The sequence below is a fragment of the Crotalus tigris genome, unplaced genomic scaffold (assembly GCF_016545835.1).
Source record: "Crotalus tigris isolate CLP2741 ecotype Arizona unplaced genomic scaffold, ASM1654583v1 scf7180000024362.2655971311:6658466, whole genome shotgun sequence".
NCBI classification, from domain to species: Eukaryota; Metazoa; Chordata; class Lepidosauria; order Squamata; family Viperidae; genus Crotalus; species Crotalus tigris.
Genome location: NW_024100530.1, coordinates 2,463,844 through 2,484,185, shown reverse-complemented (window position 1 = coordinate 2,484,185; position 20,342 = coordinate 2,463,844). Strand labels below are relative to the sequence as shown.

General features: G+C 44.9%; 1 protein-coding gene across 2 annotated transcripts in view; it reads right to left on the bottom strand.

Annotated features, from left to right (window-relative positions):
* The window catches only part of RIPOR1 (RHO family interacting cell polarization regulator 1), a 91,166-nt gene that overhangs the window by 60,057 nt on the left and 10,767 nt on the right, over window positions 1-20,342 (bottom strand). The window contains exon 1 of one of the 2 annotated variants that reach the window (XM_039327631.1): window positions 19,609-19,760. The exons of the other annotated variant lie outside the window; for it this stretch is intronic. The gene's annotated coding sequence lies outside the window, so the exon portion shown is untranslated. Of the gene's footprint in view, window positions 1-19,608; window positions 19,761-20,342 lie in introns of those variants that run through there. 2 annotated transcript variants of the gene reach the window in all.

Genomic DNA, 20,342 nt, shown 5'->3' with positions numbered 1-20,342 from the left:
CTGAAAGTTTTGTATCTCTCCAGGAGTGAAAGACCCAAGAACTTTCTGCTGTGTCAGTGAGAAATGCACTAGACACAGAGACGCTGTCTTCCACTTAAAGTTGCCAACTCACGTCTTTAAGCATAAATTCAAACTGAGGATCTCAGTAAGTTGATCCCCCAAGTTCCTTTCAAAACCAGGAACTGCTTTACTATGTCCCCACTTCCCATATGACATGTTTACAGGATGAAGACCTTGCCCTTCAAGTCTAAATTAGCATGCCCCAATGACACTTGATGGCTGATCCAGGATTTATATCAGAATGAAATGGCTGATGTCTACACTTAATCAAGAGGACTAATGCATGCTTCTTGAAACCACAGCAAGGAGCCTGAAAGCTCTAAATGCTGACCTATCAAAAGTTGGATTTTCCTGGACCTGAAAAAAATAGGGGATCAAGCATACTCTTCCCTAATTCTCCCAGGTGTTGTGCTAATTTTTCTCGCGGCGAGAGGTTTTCTGCCTTCAGAAATATGTTCCGTCCTATCGCCATTATGCATTATATTTCCTTCCTCCAGTTCGGGACAAAGGCAATAACGGTTTCTATGAGAACTGAAGATGGGTTTGATTAGACAAAAGATAAATAGCTGACTGGAATCCTCTTTTTTCAGAGGGAAAAAACGAGCTTACGGTTTAAGACAGGATAGATTACAAAAAGGAAAAAGAGTCATGATGCCACCTTAAAGAGGTAAATTTAAGATTGTCTTCAAGACAGCTGTAAAGATCAGAAGCCACTCTGTACCGTTTTTCTTTCCCTTCTATTTCCCTTTTCTTTTCTTTCTTACTTGCACTTTTAGCTCTCCGATTCCTCTTTTTTTTTTCTCCTTCCTTGCTCTGTATTCACTTTTACTTTTGTTTTTAAAGCTTTTAATAAAATTATATCTAATGTGTAAAAATTAGAAGAACTGGGGGGGATGCGATGGACTGTTCACGTTCAAACTACACCCTGAAGCGTAATGTGAATAAATCTTGGGTTCAAATCACTGCGTGACTCTATTCAATGGACGACGAGATCTTATTTCAAGTCTTTCACCACCAAGACGGAAGGGTTGGATATATGGATATGAAAAACCATGCCTTTACTTATTTATTCATTTTATTCATTTACATCTCACCTTTATTATTTTTATAAACAATTAAAGGCAGTGAGCGTATCGAATGCTCTCTCCTCTTCCTATTTTTTTTTCCTAGAACAACCTTGTGAAGTGAGTTGAGCGGAGATTATGTGACTGGCCCAAGGTCACCCAGCCAGTGGGACTAGAATTCACTGTCTTCCAGTTTCTAGTGCCTTCACACCTAGACCAAATCGGCAGTCTACAATATGGGAAAGACTAGTCTGCTCCAAGGTTTCATCTCCCCCATCAAACACAAATCTCATAAGGCAGTGTTTCTCAACCTTGACAATTTTAAGGCATGTGGACTTCAACTCCCAGAATTCCACAGCCAGCATTGCTGGCCGTGGAATTCTGGGAGTTGAAGTCCACATGCCTTAAAATTGTCAAGGTTGAGAAACACTGTCATAAGGGAAACTTCATGGCTGAGTGATCTGATCTTCTCTATCTACTACTGATGAGAGAAAAAAAAATCAAATCATCTTCAGTCTACCAGCCTCTGGAGGAAAACAGAAACACGATTTTAGACAAACCAGAAATTAAGCAGTGACCGGGGTTCAAAAATAAATGCAAATCAGAAATAACAAAACTGAAATAAGTTTTCTGCTGACCCCATGGGAGGAAGGGAGGAAAAAAAAGAAAGCCCTTTGAAAGGAGGGCAACTTGTGCAACTGAACACTTTGAAAAAAAAGGTTGAGATTTACACTCTTAGTGGTACAGATATTGTCCCCACTGCCACGAAGCAGAAATGGAGAGAAAAACCTGTTAGAATCCAATGGATTTAAAAAAAGGTTAATAAATGCCAAGATTGGTTTTAAAAACATAGATCAAGTTCTTTGCTACTCAAGGACTCCCTTGATGGACACCTGTGCCCTTACTCGGATTTCAGAGAAACCCGGGAAGATATATTTGTATATAGTACATCCCCAAATGCCAGAGTGATTCCCTCCAGGCACAGCATAACAAAGCTTTCCACCTATCCAGCTTGACAGTGTCCTCCAGGTGGTGGAGCTGACCACCTGGGATTTGCCTGCTTCCAACAGCAGCCCTTTGCACACAAGCACGCATACACACCACTCCTGACGCATCTCTGCTCCAGGCTCAAAGGAGACCCTACACTATAGAATTGACATTCACAAGAAAGCAGAGGATCAAAACAGGGACCCCCCCCCCATCATTCCAGAACTGCTGCTGCCCCACGAAGGAATTCCATCTCTCCAAAGGTTCTGAAGATGTCAGAATGGAGGAGAAGACTTACATATCCACGTCCCCGGGAAGAGCAAGCAGAAAGGGGAAGAGAGAGACAAGGAGTCAGGATCCAGCTGTGCTATATTCCCTTTGTTCCACACTATGGACAGAGTGAAAAGATTGAAGTCTTCCAGACGTTCTTGCTCCAGAGCGCCCATCAACCCCACCCCCTTGCCTTCGCCATGGAAACGGGCCAAAGCCACGTGATTAAGGCAGGAAATTAAGGAGAAGCACCTCCCTCCCACATCCCCTCCTGTTTCCCCATCCATCTGTCCGTCCAGACAGAAAAGAGGAGAAGAGACCGGAAGCTCCTGCCACCCCATAAGGAACATAACAAAGGAAAGCTGCTTAAGGAAGATCGCCCAAGACTTTCCAACTATCTGCACCAACGCTGGGCAAACATAATGGAAGGACAAGGCTGGACATACCCACCCACCCACCCATCTCACTTAATTTCAGGCGTCCTGGTGGCCTTTTGCTGGAGGATCGACTTCACCAGCTTGGAGGACAAGGAAGAGAATTGGCATTTGTTCATGCATAGCATCAGCCTGGCTGGGGAGTTTATGGATGGGGAAGATTAGTTAGGATAAAAGTTCTTTTATCCAGGAAATAATTTATCTTCCTTCTCCAATTGGATCAAATCTCCAGGGTGAAATTTGAGATGGGGCGTGTCTGTGCCATCCAAACTCATTTTGGAAAAGCGCGAGGATTATCCACCCTTCAATCCTCTCTGGTTTGCTGTGGGCACTGGTGCTCGGATGCTAGTGGATATGAACAGAGGCTTTTGGAGGATGAATTTGGGTTGTTGTGCCTTTTGACCCCAAAAGGTTGTCCATCCTGACATCATCATCATCATCATCATAATAGTAAAGTTGGAAGGGACCTTGCAGGTCATCTAGTCCAACCCCCTGCTCAGGCAGGAAACCCTATACCATTTCAGACAAATGGCTGTCCAGTCTCTTCTTAAAAACTTCCAGTGTTGGAGCATTTACCACTTCTGGAGGCAGGCTATTCCACTGGTTAATTGTTCTCACTGTCAGGAAGTTTCCCCTTAGTTCTAGGTTGCTTCTCTCCTTGATTAGTTTCCACCCGTTGCTTCTTGTCCTGCCTTCAGGTGCTTTGGAAAATAGCTTGATTCCCTCTTCTTTATGGCAGCCCCTGAGATAGTGGAACACTGCTATCATGTTCCCCCGCATCCTTCTCTTCGTTAAACTAGACATACCCAATTCTAGCAACCGTTCCTTGTATGTTTTAGCCTCCAGTCCCCTAATTAAGAGCAAACACCCATAAAACTCTCACCAGATAACTTTAAGCACAACTGCAAGGCTTTTACTGTGAGTTCTTGAAAAGTATACTGATGCATCCAGCTGCAGAGCTGGCAATATTTATATTTGTTCGTTTTTATTTATTTTTTTTGTGCTTTTAAGTTATGATTCCCAGCTGGAACTTTATTCCCATTTCAGGTACTGTAGAATCGGGATGGATAAATAAATGAGCAAACATCTCGACAAACAGCAGTTAGGAAACGAGAAGAAGATCGTGTGATCCGTTCATGTGATAGCATCTGTATGAACGGTGGTCATTTCTACTATTGCAGGAACGCAAATCTGAACACCCCATTAGTTCTTCAACAGCTAGTACTGTCTGCATTTTTTCCCCTTCTCCAATTTCCATTCTATACTGCCGCAACAGAAAGTCAAGAAAAGAAAAAAAAAAAAATAAGAAAGCCAGTTTGGCTTCGTGGTGAAGGCACTAGACTAGAAAGCAGGAGACGGTGAGTTCAAGTCCCCCCTTAGCCATGAACACCAGCTGGGTGACTTTGATCCAGTTACTCTCTCTCAGCCCAACTCACCTCACAGGGCTGTGAGGAGGAGGAAGGTATGTGGGATATATTTGCCACCTTGATTTATTACTAAAAATAACCAAGGTGGGATACAGATAAAAAATGAGAATGGATTCTGCAGGACTATAACGGAGGACATAAGAGTCTTTAACAGAGTATATGAAAACTTAAGCCCAGCACAACAACAACAACAATAATAATAATAAAAAAGTTGGAAGGGACTTTGGAGGTCATCTAATCCAACCCCTCGGTCAGGCAGGAAACCCTATACCAGTGATGGTGAACCTTTTACAGACCGAGTGCCCAAATTGCAACCCAAAACCCACGTATGTATCGTCGGGTGCCGGGTGGACGTGGCTCATTGGGTGGGTGTGGCCAACTGGGCAGGCATGTTTTTCCAGTGCTGTTGTAACTCTGAACGGTCACTAAATGAACTGTTGTAAGTTGAGGATTACCTGTTATGTCTCTTAAAAATGCAGAGGGAAGAAAAGCTGGTGGGGGGAAAGATAATTGCACCCACTACCAATTCAAGGGCGCTCAACTGAGAGCAGAGTCAAGGGGAATGACCAGAACCATCAACACTTGCCAGTTACAAACACAAAACTGAGCCGAGGCCAAGAATTGGGCAATGGGCAGCCTCCAAGTGACTCCTGCATGGCTGGCCGATGACAAGTCTGCTTTAAAATCAAGGTCCTGTGCCAAGCATGGGCAACAGACACCAGCTCGTTGATTTGTGAATAAAAAGTAAGCATGCATCCACATCCCTCTCCAGTTCTTTCCCACGTGACTGGGCTGGGAAGCACAAGCAAGAAGGATGGAAGAGAGCTCAACAACACATATTCAAAGTTAGCAACCCAAAGCAGAAAGTAAACAATCACAAAAAGACTCTCATGTGGGCAGAACAATCTCTCTCTCTCTCTCTCTCTCTCTTTCTCCCTCCCTCCATTGGAACTAGGGAAAGTGAAGCAGAGTGCTTCAACAACCTGCTGTCCAAATTTCTAGACACAACTGCTGAACATATTTCTGGAGGCGTAGTCCACCCACTACTCCTGAGTTAGACGTGACAGCAGCCGGAGCTTGTGGGCATATCAGCAAAGCATCGTTAAGCAAGCTTCCTCATGTGCAATTAGCGGCATCCTTAACAATGTAGGAACAGGGATACTCTGTTCCAGGACATTTACCCGGAAGAAGGATGCTAACTTTTGATAATGTACAAACTGAAGCATCTTCCTCCATTACCAAGAAAAAAGGGGAGTCCATAACTAAATGCAGAAACTGCTAATTTTCATATTCCAAGTAGCAAGCAGCGGAAAGAGCTCACCCTCCTGCAACACAACACCAAGCATGGACAACCTAGGTTTGATGAGTCTTCTTTACTATCATCGGTTGATCCCTACAAGATTTGGAGTACCAATAACCAAGAGATTTCAGCATCTTTGTTCAAGATCTCCGAGATCAGATTGTCACTTTTTCACACGGTTTTATGATCTCGATAAGCTTTTTAGTCATTGGGGAGAGCACTTGAAAATGCAACAGCCGACAAAGTCTTACGGGGCATAAAATAGTTTCCTGCAGTATGTAAATAACAACACTAGCACTTTTAATTTTAAAGTAGTTATACGTACATGTTGACATGCACACGTGTACCACTGTCTGAAGGAAATGAAAAAAGGGCTAGGGTGATATGATGGCACTCTTCTAACATTTGAGGGGGGGTCTCATAGAGCAGAGGTCCCCAACCTTTCGGGCACCAGGGACCGGTTTCGTGGAGAGAGGTTTTCCCGCAGACCGGCGGGGGTGTGGTTTTGTTTGCTGCCTGCGTCCCACGGATGGGGCTTTGCTTATTTGTGCAGACCGGTGGCTGGCATGCTGTGGACCGGTACTGGTCCATGGCCCGGGGATTGGGGACCCCTGTCATAGAGAAGAGGGAGACCGATTCTCCAAAGCACTTGAGGGCAGGACAAGGGACAACCAGTCTCTCTCCAACTCTTGTTATTCTGTATTCAATTTTTTATGGGATTCACTCCCTGCAATTTTCCTGGGCTATTAAGATCTCTTCCTACGTATGTGTTATTCCCTACAGGATGTCTTCTAGCTATCATAAGCAAACAATTTCTCAAGAGAAAGGTATGAGAAGCTGAAAACTGCGCCAACTTGGCTTATGACTTTGAAATCGGATTCCAGACAAAGCAATTGTTAACCTGACCTTGAACAGCCAAGACAGGACGATCTTGTGCACACAAAGAGACCCAACTACATAACAGCAGAGGCTCTTCTCCAGCGAGGAGCCTTGTCCAGCAGTTCTAATTAACAGCATTTGCAAAATCAGGAAGTGCCAAACTGAACCGCAAACATTTTGTTCGTGATGTGCAGCGGCCATTCGTTCTCACCCTAGGTGCCAATATGGGATACAAAAGGGGCACCCCAAAAACTACAATCCCCTGGGGATACTTACATTGTCAGCTAGCATTTTATACATCGATACAAAATGTGTGTGATCTTTATTTTAAAAAAAAATCTGTGCAAATTACTTTTGGGATTAAATTGTTTTGGTATGTGGACCCCCAGGTCCACCCTTTGGGAGCAACCTTTAAAAGGGAGAAATGTATTGGCTAGGAAACAGCATCTATATGGGAGCCTTTGTCGCAGTAAGCATGCTTTGTTGTTGTTGTTGTTAGTTGCGAAGTCATGTCCGACCCATCGCAACCCCATGGACAACGTTCCTCCAGGCCTTCCTGTCCTCTACCATTTTCTGGAGTACATTTAAGCTCACGCCTGCTGCTTCAGTGACGCCATCCAGCCACCTCATTCTCTGTCGTCCTCTTCTTCTATTGCCCTCAATCTTTCCCAGCATTAGGCTCTTCTCCAGTGAGTCCTTCCTTCTCATTAGGTGGCCAAAGTACTTGAGTTTCAACTTCAGGATCTGGCCTTCTAAAGAGCAGTCGGGGTTGATCTTCTCTAGGACTGACCGTTTGATCGCCTTGCAGTCCAGGGGACTCGCGGGACTCTTCTCCAGCACCATAGTTCAAAATACAGAACAGGTAATCCTCAAGTTACGATCACACTCTAGCCCAAAATTTCTGTTGCTAAGCGAGACAGTTAAGTTAGTTTTGCCCTGTTTTATGACCATTTTGTTAAGTGAATCACTTGGCAGCTACATGCCGTATTGTTTTCATCTTGTTAGACAGCCAGTAACATGGTTGTTAAGTGAATCTGGCTTCCCCATTGATTTCGCTTGTCAGACGGTTGCAAAAGGCAATCAGGTGACTCCAGGACACGGCAACCGTCATAAATATGAATCCGTTGCCAAGCGTCTGAATTTTGATCACGTGATCATGGGGATGCTGCAACGGTCGTGTGAAAAACAGTCATAAGTTGCTTTTTTCGGGGCTGCTGTAACTTCGAACGGTCACTAAATGAACTATTTGTAAGTCAAGGACCACCCGTACTGCTACGTGGTTTGCTTATACAAATCCTTCATCGGGCCAAACCTCGACTTACAAAAATCAGGTCGTTAAAAGAATGAGATAGCAAACGTTATCAGAAGATTACTGCTGAAGACCCCAGAAAAAAAAGTTCTCAATCCAAAAAGACCCTAACAGTGCCTCCTAATTGCCTATTTCCTGTAGGAGCCCCTTCCCCAGCTCCAGCTGTGCCTTGCACATCTGTGATCTTCACGGACCCAGTCGGTGAGCAGGGGAACTAGATTTCTCTTCTGCCTCATTTTTCAGTATCTTGGCAGATATTGCCCGGTACGCTCCTGATCCAGTGAGGTAAGTACCTGTTAGGTAACTCCTGCAGAATCGTCTTACCTCAGCTGGCCTAGCAATCTTGTTATTGAAGCGGTAACTTTTGCTAGGTAAATATTAACTTTGTGGAGGCTTTGCATTCTCGAAGGGCAGGGTACAGGCTGTTCTATGTCTAACTCTCTCCTGTTAGACCTTTCAAATTAAGCTGGCCTGCGGAAGAAATCAAGTTGAGAAGCTCCACAGCAATCATGTGCTTTTAAACATCCAGAGCTTAGGATAGGGAAACGATGCATATCAACACAGCCGCTCTTTCCCTTTTGAAGCTTGGAGAAGCCAAACTGAAGTTAAAATAAATCACTCTGTTGTATACATACTCACTGAACCTTAGAATTGATGCATAATCCTTGGATTTTTTTTTTAATTTTATTTTACAGGTAGTCTTTGACTTAACAACAGTTCACTCAGTGACCGTTCAAAGTTAGGTCACTGAAAAAAAGTGACGTAGGACCGTTTTTTCACACTTATGATCACCGCAGCATCCCCACGGTCACATGATCAAAATTCAGATACTTGGCAAACGGCTCACACTGATGACGGTTGCAGTGTCCTGGGGTCATGTGATCACAAGCAAAGTCGATGGGGGAAGCCAGATTCACTTAACAACCGTGTTACGGATTTACCACCTGCAGTGATTCACTCAACAACGGTGGCAAGAAAAGTTGTAAAATGGGACAAAATTCACTTAACAAAATGTTTACTTGGTAACAGAAATTCCACGTTCAGTTGCAGTCGTCAGCTGAGGACTGCCTGGTTTGTGGCACAGCCTTTTGATAGAGAAATGGTCAGAGAAATAGGCAACTAGGGCAAGGTTATGACCGGTGGACTTCAACTCCCAGCATTCCTGAGCCAATTGGCTCAGGATTGGTGGGAGTTGAAGTCCACGGGTCGCAAAATTGCCCTCGTTGCCCATCCCTGGGCTGGAGATTGAGAGACTGCAAAATAACAGTTCTTTTTTTCCCAATGTTTCCCCCAACTGTTCAGCTCTCTAGAAAAAAGTATGCCACCAATGTCGACATGGGAATTTGAGTTGGCAAGGTAAGAAATCTGGGACCGGAAAGGACCATTTTGTTAAGAACTAACAAGCAACCAGTCAGATTGAGAAACGGACCGCAGGCAGTTCATTACAACAAAAAGGAAATGCCCATCTCTGTAAAGAACTAAATGTTTTGTTATTGTAGAAATTCATCTTCATTATTTTTAACTACAGTTGCTTGTTCATGACAATCAAGAACCTTATCTATTCCGGCCAAGAGTCCCTCTTATGAGATCATGCCACTGAGTTCCTGGAGAAAGAATCATTAATTAAAAATACTTAGAGAAGCATTTCTCAATCTTGGCAAGTTTAAGCTCTATGGACTTCAACAATGCTGACTGGGAAATTCTAGGAGTTGATGTCCATGCAGCTTAAAGTTGCCAAGGTTGAGAAATATTGGACTAGAACAACCTCTGACTCTTAGTCTGAGAAAGAATAAAGTAATGCCTAAGAACACAAAACCTTGAAGAAAGCTTTTAGATTCTGCCATTAAATGCAAAGCCATCCCATTGACTTCTATCAATACTTGCCTCCTTTCCATGCATGTGTCAAGGATGAAATTTTGGCAGCTACCTGCCTCTGTGTTTCAACTTGCCTTTAGATTAAGGGATTTGTTTATGTGTTATTTTCAAGTGGAAAGATGTAGAAATGAAACTTCTTCAATTCAGCTGAGGACCATTGAGAGCTTGAAGCCGTGTCAAGGACACCAAAACAAGTGTGGATTCGAAGCAGACAGTTCCCATAACAAAGTGAATTTGTTAATATGGAATATGTGAGACATTGGGGGTTTGGCTGGGAAAACTATTGTTTAAGTCTATGAATTGGTGTTGGAACCTCAGAGTTAGTTTCCTTCAACATAACCAAGCAGTGTATTCAATAAACAGAAAGATTTTCGGAAATGGAGTGAACCCGGGTTTTATTTGGATTCTCGAGAGGGATGTTGACAGCATGAAGCAAAGGGGATTACAAATCCATAACTTATATTACCACAATCGTTGGTTTAATCCAAGTTGCACCCGTTAGCACGTGTCTCCCTGGATCAGGAGAAGACAGCCTACTATTTCTATTATGCCTAGAAAGATTATAGACAAAAGCTAGCAGAAAGGTCACATTCCCTTCCTTCTACCAAATTTACAAAGATGTGCAATGGTAGGCCGACAGAAAAAAAATGTTAGGACTAAACAAAGTGAAAGCGCTTGTACTGGGCATAAGATAAGACATAGGAGAGTCAGCACACAACCAAACAGAAGCAAAGAAACAGGAAACGTGTTTGAAGATCCTCTTCCCTTTTCCTCGTAGAAAGATGTCCAAGCTGCAGACTCTACCGTGCCTTATTTGACAGGACGTGGCATAGAGGAAAGTACCAGAGCTGTTTATTTCATGTTTTAGACCTTAATTTTGCAGAACATCGTAAAGAGTAGAGAAGAATCGAGGTTAGGGAAGATTTACAGCTCCAGAGCTGAAGATGTTTGATCAAGCAGGAAAGTGACTGAGAGAGAGTCCTCCCCCCTCCCTCCCTCCGTCTACAACCTCAGCAAAAACTCTGCAGCTGGCCTTGGGAAACAACGGAAGCCAGCCCCACTGGACCTCAGAAGGAATGTGAGAAAAATCCAGCTCCAGCTGCCACTTCTAAAAACAGAAGGCAACTGTTGCCTGGTGTTGGCTGTTTCATCATGTTGCAAATGAACAAAAAGAAAGAAGAGAAGCAAAACTATTTTACAAGCCTTGGAGTCTCCTCGCTGCCTCTTCCAGCCCATGGCTATTTATTTCATCAGGCTACTTGAATTGTTTTAGTGCCAGTTCATTCAGTGGGACAAGAATTACAAACTGGAAGAATTGGTGCTTAGGTAATGTTCCAAGGGGCTGCCACAAAGAAGAGGGAGTCAAGCTATTCTCCAAGGTGCCTGAAAGCAGGACAAGAAACAATGGATGGAAACTAATCAAGGAGAGAAGTGACCTAGAACTAAGGAGAAATTTCCTGATGGTGAGAATAGCATTAGCGCTTAGACTTATATAGTGCTTTATAGTGCTTTATAGCATTCTCAGCCAGGGGTCCCCAACTCCAGGACCAGCACTGGTCCATGGCATGCCAGGAACCAGGCTGTGCAAAGAAGTGAAGCCCATCTATAGGATGCAGGCAACATGCAAAACCACACTCCCCCGGTCCACAGAAAAATCTTTCTCCACGGAACCAATCCCCGGTGCCCAAAAGTTTGGGGGCTGCTGCTCTAAGCGGTTTACAGAGTCACCGTATTGCCTTCAACAATCTGGGTCCTCATTTTTCTGACCTCGGAAGGGTGGAAGGCTGAGTCAACTGAATTAATCAGTGCAATGGCCTCCAGAAGTTGTGGGTGCTCCATCGCTGGAGGTCTTTAAGAAGAGACAGCCATTTGTTTGAAATAGTATAGGGTCTCCTGTTTGAAGACCTCCAAGGACCCTTCTAACTCTGATATTGTTATTCTCCCTCCTCATCTCATTTCTATGTCAAATCCTTTTTTTTTTTTTTTTTACTCCTTTCTGAGAACAAGGATTCCTCACCTCCAATTTTTCATCAGCTGCACCAAGAACTCTGGGTGGACGGACAAAGCAAAATCAAGAAGGAGCAACTTGAAGGAGTACTGGGTGGGGGGGAACAACCTGATTTTTCTCTATGTTTCCATCAAGATCAGTGGTTCTCAACCTGTGGGTCGGGACCCCATTTGGGGTCGAACGACCATTTCACGGGGGTCACCAAACAACGCAGTCCGTCATTTTTTTCCCCCTTTTCCTTAGCTGTGCTACTCCCTTTTATTCTATTGGCTTTTGAAAGCCAATAGAATAGACTCTCTTGAATAGAGTCTAATTCTATTGGCTTTCAAAAGCCAATAGGAATTGTCCAGGCTGTCTCTGCCCTGCTGAGCCCGCCAAAAGTCCCATTCTGCAAACGGTGCGGCATTAAAAAGGTTGAGAACCACTGATCAAGATAATGCTACCAGTGCCTGGAGCAACTCCTCTGTTGACATGTTGAATGGAAACAGTGCAGTTTGGAGTCCATATGTTGTCTTTCCATGGTCTCCATAATTTCCCAAAAGAGAATGGAGCCAACCTTTTCAAGGAGCTGCAAGGTTTAGGGGCCAAATGGGTTCCATAAGGCTTGCCTATACTTAAGTTTTACTTCTTAGTTTCACTTCTTAAGATGCTCACTTCCCTATTCAAAATGATCTCTGGCTCTCCCCATTAGGTGGAACCACACAAAGCCTTGGTAATCCTCAAGCCAACAGGAATTATGCACCAGAGTTCTCCAATTCTTTCGTTTGTCATATCTTTTTAGTTCAGAAAGGCTACCAGGAAGACTGCTGAAATCCTAATTGGGCTGAAACTAAACTAAACCTCTTTAATCTCAGCAGGGCTGATGATGCTTGATGACCTTTTAGAGTTTCACTTGTTTTTATCTTCATTCATTTCTTTTTTCCTCTAACGTGAATAGGTCCATAAAGTCACCAGGAGTCAAGTCCGACTTAAAGGACTCTAAAATTTACTTTAACTTATTTTGCAAATGCACCAGAGAGCCACTTAATATCTAGAATCTTAAAGATGAGATTCTCTCCCAAAAATAAAGGGAGTGAGAGACAGAGAGTGAGCAAGGATAAAAATGTTCTTCTGCCTTTCTTTTTTTGCAATATTATTTCCTTAGGGAAGCCTTCAAATGTTGCCTTGACCTTTCAACAGGCCTAATCAACATTGTTCCATTATGACGACCAGCATGACTACCTTGGCATTTCTCATCTTCAACGTATTTCTGGAAAGAGCTCAGCTGGTCTTACAGGATCTTCTTTGTTAGGTTTCTTGTTACACTTCTCTGAGTATTGCTAATAAATGAATTGCCCTAAGCAATATCTGGAATTGCCATGTGTGTCAATCGCCTGGTAATCTGTTGTCATGGGAACTAAATGGTTAGCCACTTATTTCTCCCAAATAAGCTGTTTGGGAAGAAATCTGAATAAAAAAGTTGGCTCTGAATTTGAGGCAGATTTTAGAATGATATAATTCTGGGAGTTCCAGTCCACAAGTCTTAAAGTGCCCAAGTCTGAGGACCCCTGATATAATGGAAGGGCTATTCATCTGATTTGCCCATTGTTATCACTTAACCGAGACTTATTGAGTAAGTTGGTACTGAGGTTCACACAACTTAAATTATAAACCCTGTATAACAAATCTCACTTAGCATGTTGCACGAATCCAGTCATTATCGGTTAGCTCAAACAGTGAATCTTGCTACTGCAATGGGTAAACCGTGATTTATAAATTAGTGTATTGTGTAAAACTAGCCACAAATAAGCAAATCATGTCTTGGCATATATTTTTTTTCTGTTCAATCAATTCTCCAAGATTGCTGGGCAAGTCCCTGCAGTTTTATTGACAAGGATTTTCAGCATTTGCCTCTTTTCTAGGGCTGAGACAGAAGGGCTGGCCCAAGGTCATCCAGCTGGCTTTGTGTTTAATTCAGGACTAGAACTCACCATCTCCCAGAGCGTAGTCTGATGCCTTAATTATTGCACTAAGCCGGCTCTCTAAGCACCATATCTGAATCTAACTATTGGGAGATGAATTTGGTCTCAGCAAAAGAGTTTATGAGGTATCAATGTTCCTAGAAGATTAGCAGTAGACATTTCCTATACTGCTACTATGCTGATCCTGAGGATCTATAACAGTGGTTCTCAACCTTTTTAATGCCGCGACCCCCAACCGTCATAAGTCGAGGACTACTCAACTGGTGCAGCCCCGTTTGCAGAATGGGACTTTTGGCGGGCTGAGCAGGGCAGAGACAGCCTGGACAATTCCTATTGGCTTTTGAAAGCCAATAGAATTAGACTCTATTCAAGAGAGTCTATTCTATTGGCTTTCAAAAGCCAATAGAATAAAAGGGAGTAGCACAGCTAAGGAAAAGGGGGAAAAAAATGGCGGACTGCGTTGTTTGGCGACCCCCGTGAAATGGTCGTTCGACCCCAAATGGGGTCCCGACCCACAGGTTGAGAACCTCTGTTTTAGAAACACTGAGTCGATGAAAGAAAACGTCATATTACCTATTCTAAATGATCCTTATCTGTTACAAGACAAGATTTTTATCTTTTCCTCCTGCATTGCTAAATCAGCTGTATGTTGCAACCACATCATCCTATTTCATATTAGGATTTCTACTGTTAAGTCTTTACTGAGATAGGGCAAACTGATTAGCAAATTGGATAGAACACCATAAAAAAAAAACCTATCGGCTAGATTGGAAAGCTGAAGAAATATCTGGGAACAAGGGCCTGTTAATTCACTCAGAATGGAGCTTCAACCCAGAGAGTCTTTATTTTCTGTTTTCTTGGAGAAAGCAGACCCAGATGAGGTTTTGGAAAGAACAGAAACGTCACTGTCCTAGCCAAAATATCTTCCCAGATTGTTTCAAGGCAGCTGCAAAATATTCCACTGGCTCGGTCTCATTTTAAAAGCAGTTAAAGAGAAGATAAAAAGAAAAGGTCAGTTTATCCAGCTGCGGGAACGTTTCTTTAAACAATTATTTGAAATTTGCTTTTTCAGCAAACAGCTCTCCTAAAAGAAAAGGTATCTGTACTTGGGAAAGGCAGTCTCCTATCCTTTTCAAGGCAGTTAGTTGGGCCTTCTCAAGTAACAATAAGGAAGGAAACAATAAAAGTGAAAATTGACAGCAACCTCCTGCAGACAGCCCACCAAGTGTGACTGAATGAAGCCATGGTGGTTACTCAATCAATCCTCATCTGGAAACAGATTTGGTTAAAAGTAGACAGGTAGCCCTCAATTTACAACTGTTTGTTTAGGGGCCATTCAAAATTACAACGGCACTGAAGACCGGCACTGAACACCGTTGCACCATCCCCAGGGTCAAAATTCACACACTTGGCAACTGACTCATATTTATGACGGTCGCAGTGTTCTGGGGTCCTGTGATCCCCTTTTGCAACTTTCTGACAAGCAAAATCAATGGGGGAGCCAGGTTCACTTTACATCTGTGTCACTCACTTAACAACCGCAGTGACGTTCACACGTCTTCAAGTTGCCAAGGGTGAAATCCACTTCTAGATTAACGAGGAACAAAGGAGCAGTGTGCATTTACTCACTGGCAAATTGTTTCACCTAGATTCCTCTAGCACGCTCCATCCAGTGACAGGAAAAAGAAAAAAAATGGAAGACTAAAAGAGCCAGCTTTGGCATTAAAACCACAGCGAGAACGTACAAAGCTGGAAAGCGAAGCAGCAGGGATGCCAACGGGCTTTCATCTGAAAATTGCACCCTGCCCATCTCCTCATACTGTGAAACCCACGCTTAAAATTACATCCTTCACAGAACACGTTGCAAGTGGGTAAGCAGCAAGCCAGTCACAGCCAACTGGCAGCCGGGTAGATGCTCCAGATACCAAAAGAAGAAAATATTTGTAGCCTGGGGATGAACTGCGGGGTCCTTGGTGCTCTCTGAGGACATGAAAAGCTTCAGGATGTAGAAATTTCACCGGGTGCTTGCAGAGGATGGCTCTGCAGGCATGGGAGAAACGAAGACCAGCTCAGAACATCAAAGCACAGGGATTCCACACTGTAAGTCGAAAACCCTTCCAAAAGGCTATAAGCAACTTAAAAGGCAGAAAAACTGCATTAAAAAAAAAAACTGATCAGCCTTGCACATTCAGTGAAAACTCTCTCAACGTTTCTGCTGGCTTGGCTTAGCTTTGCAGTGAGGAAGTACAGGGCTGCAAATATACACCCACCCACCCCTTTAATTATTAAAAGCAGCTGATGTGTGTTTTGCCCAACTTTAATCTAAAAATGAATCTTTGATTTTATAAATAAGCGCTCTTGCATCATCGTCAATCGTTCCAGGGAGTCAGCATGACAAATTTAAAGGATCACATCTGCCTCCCACAACAGACAGTAACATCACTGACTAAGGGCATGTACCCAAACATTTAACCTTACGGAAGTTATCTCTCAACAGCACCGATGAGGTTACCTAGTTTGGTAATGCAATGTCTGCAAGAAAACAACCAAGCTCAGAGATAACAACAATAACAATGAAGTTGGAAGGGACCTTGGAGGTCATCTAGTCCAACCCCCTGCTCAGGCAGGAAAACCTGCTCAGGCAGGAAGTTTCTCCTTAGTTCTAGGTTGCTTCTCTCCTTGATGAGTTTCCACCAGTTGCTTCTTGTCCTGCCTTCAGGGGCTTTGGAGAATAGCTTGACTCCCTCTTCTTTGGGGCAGCCCCTGAGATATTGGAACACAGCTATCCTGTCCCCCCTCGTCCTTCTCTTCATTAAACTAGACATAGCCAATTCCAGCAACCGTTCCTTATATGTTTTAGCCTCCACACCCCCGATCATCTTTGTTGCTCTTCTCTGTACTCTTTCTAGAGTCTCAACATCTTTTTTACATTGTGGTGACCAAAATTGGATGCAATATTCCAAGTGTGGCCTTACCAAGGCATTGTAAAGTGGTATTAATACTTCACGTGATCTTGATTCTATCCCTCAGTTAATGCAGCCCAGCACTGTGTTGGCTTTTTTGGCAGCTGCATCAAGGACCCCTCATGTCAACCCTGAGCTACACATATTCTCCTCTATGGGCCCCATAATTTTCTTCCTTAGAGTGGATTCATTTATCCACAAGAGCTGTTCTTCGCGGTTTAGTGTTGACTGGAGACCTGAACCTCCCTTTGTTTACTGTGCTATGAAAACCCAGCCAACTGCAGTTTATTCAGTAACCATGATTCAGCTGTCAAGCCCGGGAGGGTGCAGGATGCGCGAGGCCAGCCACAAACTCGGACTAGCCACTCCATCTCAGTCCCTTTCTGCCTCCTGTCATCACACAATTTTTATAGCTAAAATCGGAGACACCTGCCTTCTCCTCCCTTGTTTCATGAAACACATCCTGTATAACAGGGGTCCTCAACCCTGGCAACTTGAAGACTTGTGGACTTCAACTCCCAGAATTCCTCAGGCCAGCTTTGCTGTAGACAGTGGTTCTCAACCTGTGGGTTGGGACCCCATTTGGGGTCGAATGACCATTTCACAGGGGTCGCCAAACAATGCAGTCCGCCATTTTCCCCCCCTTTTCCTTAGCTGTGCTCCTCCCTTTTATTCTATTGGCTTTTGAAAGCCAATAGAATAGACTCTCTTGAACAGAGTCTAATTCCATTGGCTTTCAAAAGCCAATAGGAATTGTCCAGGCTGTCTCTGCCCTGCTGAGCCCGCCAAAAGTTCCATTCTGCAAATGGTGCTGCACCAGTTGAGTAGTCCTCAACTTATGACCGGTTGAGTAGTCCTCGACTTACGACCGGTTGGGGGGGGGGTCGCAGCATTAAAAAGGTTGAGAACGACTGCTGTAGAAACACCCATTTGGGGAGACCCGTTTCTATAACCCATGCTCCAAAAACAAGGATTCAGCCCAGGAGCTCAACAATGCAAGGAAAGAGGGAGTTTCTGAACATATGCAGAGCACCTTCCACAGGAACAAGAATGTCTTCCCCACACTGCACATCATTTGGCAGTAAGCACAAAACAAATTTGCTACAAAACAAAGGAGTGACTTTGTTACATACTTCTACTTCCTCTAAAGAAATAACTTTTTCCCACTCCAAATTGGAATAGAAGGTAAAAGAGGAGAAAAGGCCTGGCTGGATTCACATCACACAGTGGACTAAGCAAAAGTAGAGTTGAATGTTATCTGGTTCACTGCTGTGGGAAATCTACATCCTTCCCAGCAGGTGTGTGAAGCACCCCACGCACTAAACTTCTGAAAAACTTTTCTTTTTTTACTTTAGTAAGGAAAACAAATACCTAACAAAGATACCACAGGGAATACTTGACTTCATCTAGTGACCGTTTGAAGTTACTATACAACAGCACTGAAAAAAGCGACGTGACCATTTTTCACACAACCGTTGCAGTATCCCCCTGGTCACGTGATCAACATTCAGACGCTAGGCAACTGACTTGTACTTATGACGGTTGCAGTGTCCCCTGATCATTCATCTCCTTTTGCGATCTTCTGACAAGCAGAGTCAATGGGAAAGATCCAGATCCACTTAACAACCGTCTTACTAACTTCACAACTGCAGTGATTCGCCTAACGACTTGTGGCAAGAAAAGTCATAAAATGGGGCAAAGCCCAGTTAACAAACGTCTCACTTAACAACATAATGTTGGGCTCAGTTGTGCTGGTAAGTAGATTACCGTACGCTAGCTAGACCCCAGATTAGCCTTCTTATCAGCATTTGGGGGGAGTAAATAAGACTTGCTGCATTAAAAAAAATTGAACATATTTTTGTCAGTGGCTGCCACGCAATTTATCTCGTTAGTCACGGAAGACGGAATAATCTTCCAGGGCTGGTTTGGAATCCCTGGAGAAGCTGACGAAGAACAGAAAAAGTCTAGTAGAGCTGAAGATGATTTTTTCCAACCGTTCAATGCCACTTTTTGTTGATGTCACTGTGAAAGTTATCAAACCATATATTTTCCTAACAGACATCGTAATTGCATCATAATCCTCCCAGGCGACGGCTCCAGGGAGAAAACTCCAAAGTCCCAACTGGAAACGGAGTCTGAAAGGGAAAGTTCTACGGATCCCACATAATGACCATCTTCATTTCCTTAGGCGACACAGACCCCTCGTTTTTTCAAACTCGGAAGAGCAGCCCCTGAAGAAGCAAGGCTGAAGGCCATTCCTGCTCCAGGGGGGAAACCACCAGCCCTTAAAGTTCCAGTGTTTCTCAACCTTGACAATTTTAAGGCATGTGGACTTCAACTCCCAGAATTCCACAGCCAGCATTGCTGGCTGTGGAATTCTGGAAGTTGAAGTCCACATGCCTTAAAATTGTCCAGGTTGAGAAACACTGCCTTAAACCAACCCCCGAGGCTTGCAAACCACGGCTTATGGCTCTCGGCGCGGCTCACACTCCTGCCTTAATCCCCCCCCCCCTCATCCTGGCGCTGCAGAAGACCCGGACGCCTCGCTTTGCGAGCCCCCCGCCCCGAACTCTTTGCAACTCTCCGCTGCCCTGCGCTCCATGGGCGACTTCGCACAAATTTGATTAGGAAACCAAGAGTAAGCATAATAAGAACCCGCAGGAGGAGGAAGAGGAGGAGAGAAAGTCTCCAAACGGCCCCGGGGCAAGCTCCGGCCGCCTCCCGGGAACCGAACCCCTCCGCAGGGCTCGGGCTCCGGCGCGCAACGTCCCCAGCCAGCGTGGCCCAGGAAAATGGGAGCTGCAAGCCAGACCCCGCCGGGGGCGCCGGAGGGGAGAAAGCGGGGGGTCGTAGCGCTTTCCTGCGGGGCGGGGGCCGCCTCCTCCGCTGCTTTTCTCCTCCCCCCCCCCCGAGGTCTGAGCAGGGTCCCCGCTTGGCTGCCCGTAGCCCCCTGGCGCCGAGGAAGCGAAGGAGCCCGGCGCCCGCGAGCGCCACCAGCTCCCGGGAGCGCCAGACAAGCAGGGGCTTCGCGAGGCCTGGGACCCCCCTCCCCACACGGGACCCCCACTTACATGGCTGCAAAGGGTCCCCGGAGCTCCGCGGTCAGTCCCGAGGCCGCTGCGCTCACCGCCGCCCAGCCGCCCACCCAGCGATCCAGCCGGGGAGGAGCCGGCGCCGGAGGAAACGTCGAGCGAGCGGGCAGGCAGGCAGGCGGGGTGGAGCTTTCCCCCCCCCCGGGCGGGGTTTTCTGGACACCAAGCGGGGGAGGAGGAAATGTCCTGCGTGGCGCCTGCTGGGGAAAAGGGGTCTCGAACGTGGCGTGGGTGTGTGGGGGGTTCTTCTCGCGGCTCCCACCAAGGGCGCAGGTCGTAGGCACGGAAGGCGCAAGGCGAGGGTCCGAAGGCGCGCGCCCGGGCGCGTGGGACGCGGACTTGGGTGAGGTTCGCAGTGTGACTCCCACCAACGTACTTTCTTCCCAGAATAAAGTTATTGCAGCTGCAGCTAGCGAAATAATAATAATAGTAATAGTAATAGTAATGGATAGTGGACGTGGCAGTGCCTGGAGACAGCAGAATAGACGAGAAAGAACTGGAGAAGATCACAAAATACAAAGACTTACAAATAGAAATAGAAAGACTGTGGCAAAAGCAAGCAAGGGTAGTACCAATAGTCATAGGCTCCTTGGGTGCAATCCCAAAACAACTGGAGCACCACTTGAACACCATTGGCATTGACAAAGTTGCTATTAGTCAATTGCAAAAGGCGGCCTTACTAGGAACTGCTTCCATCCTGCCACGATATCTGT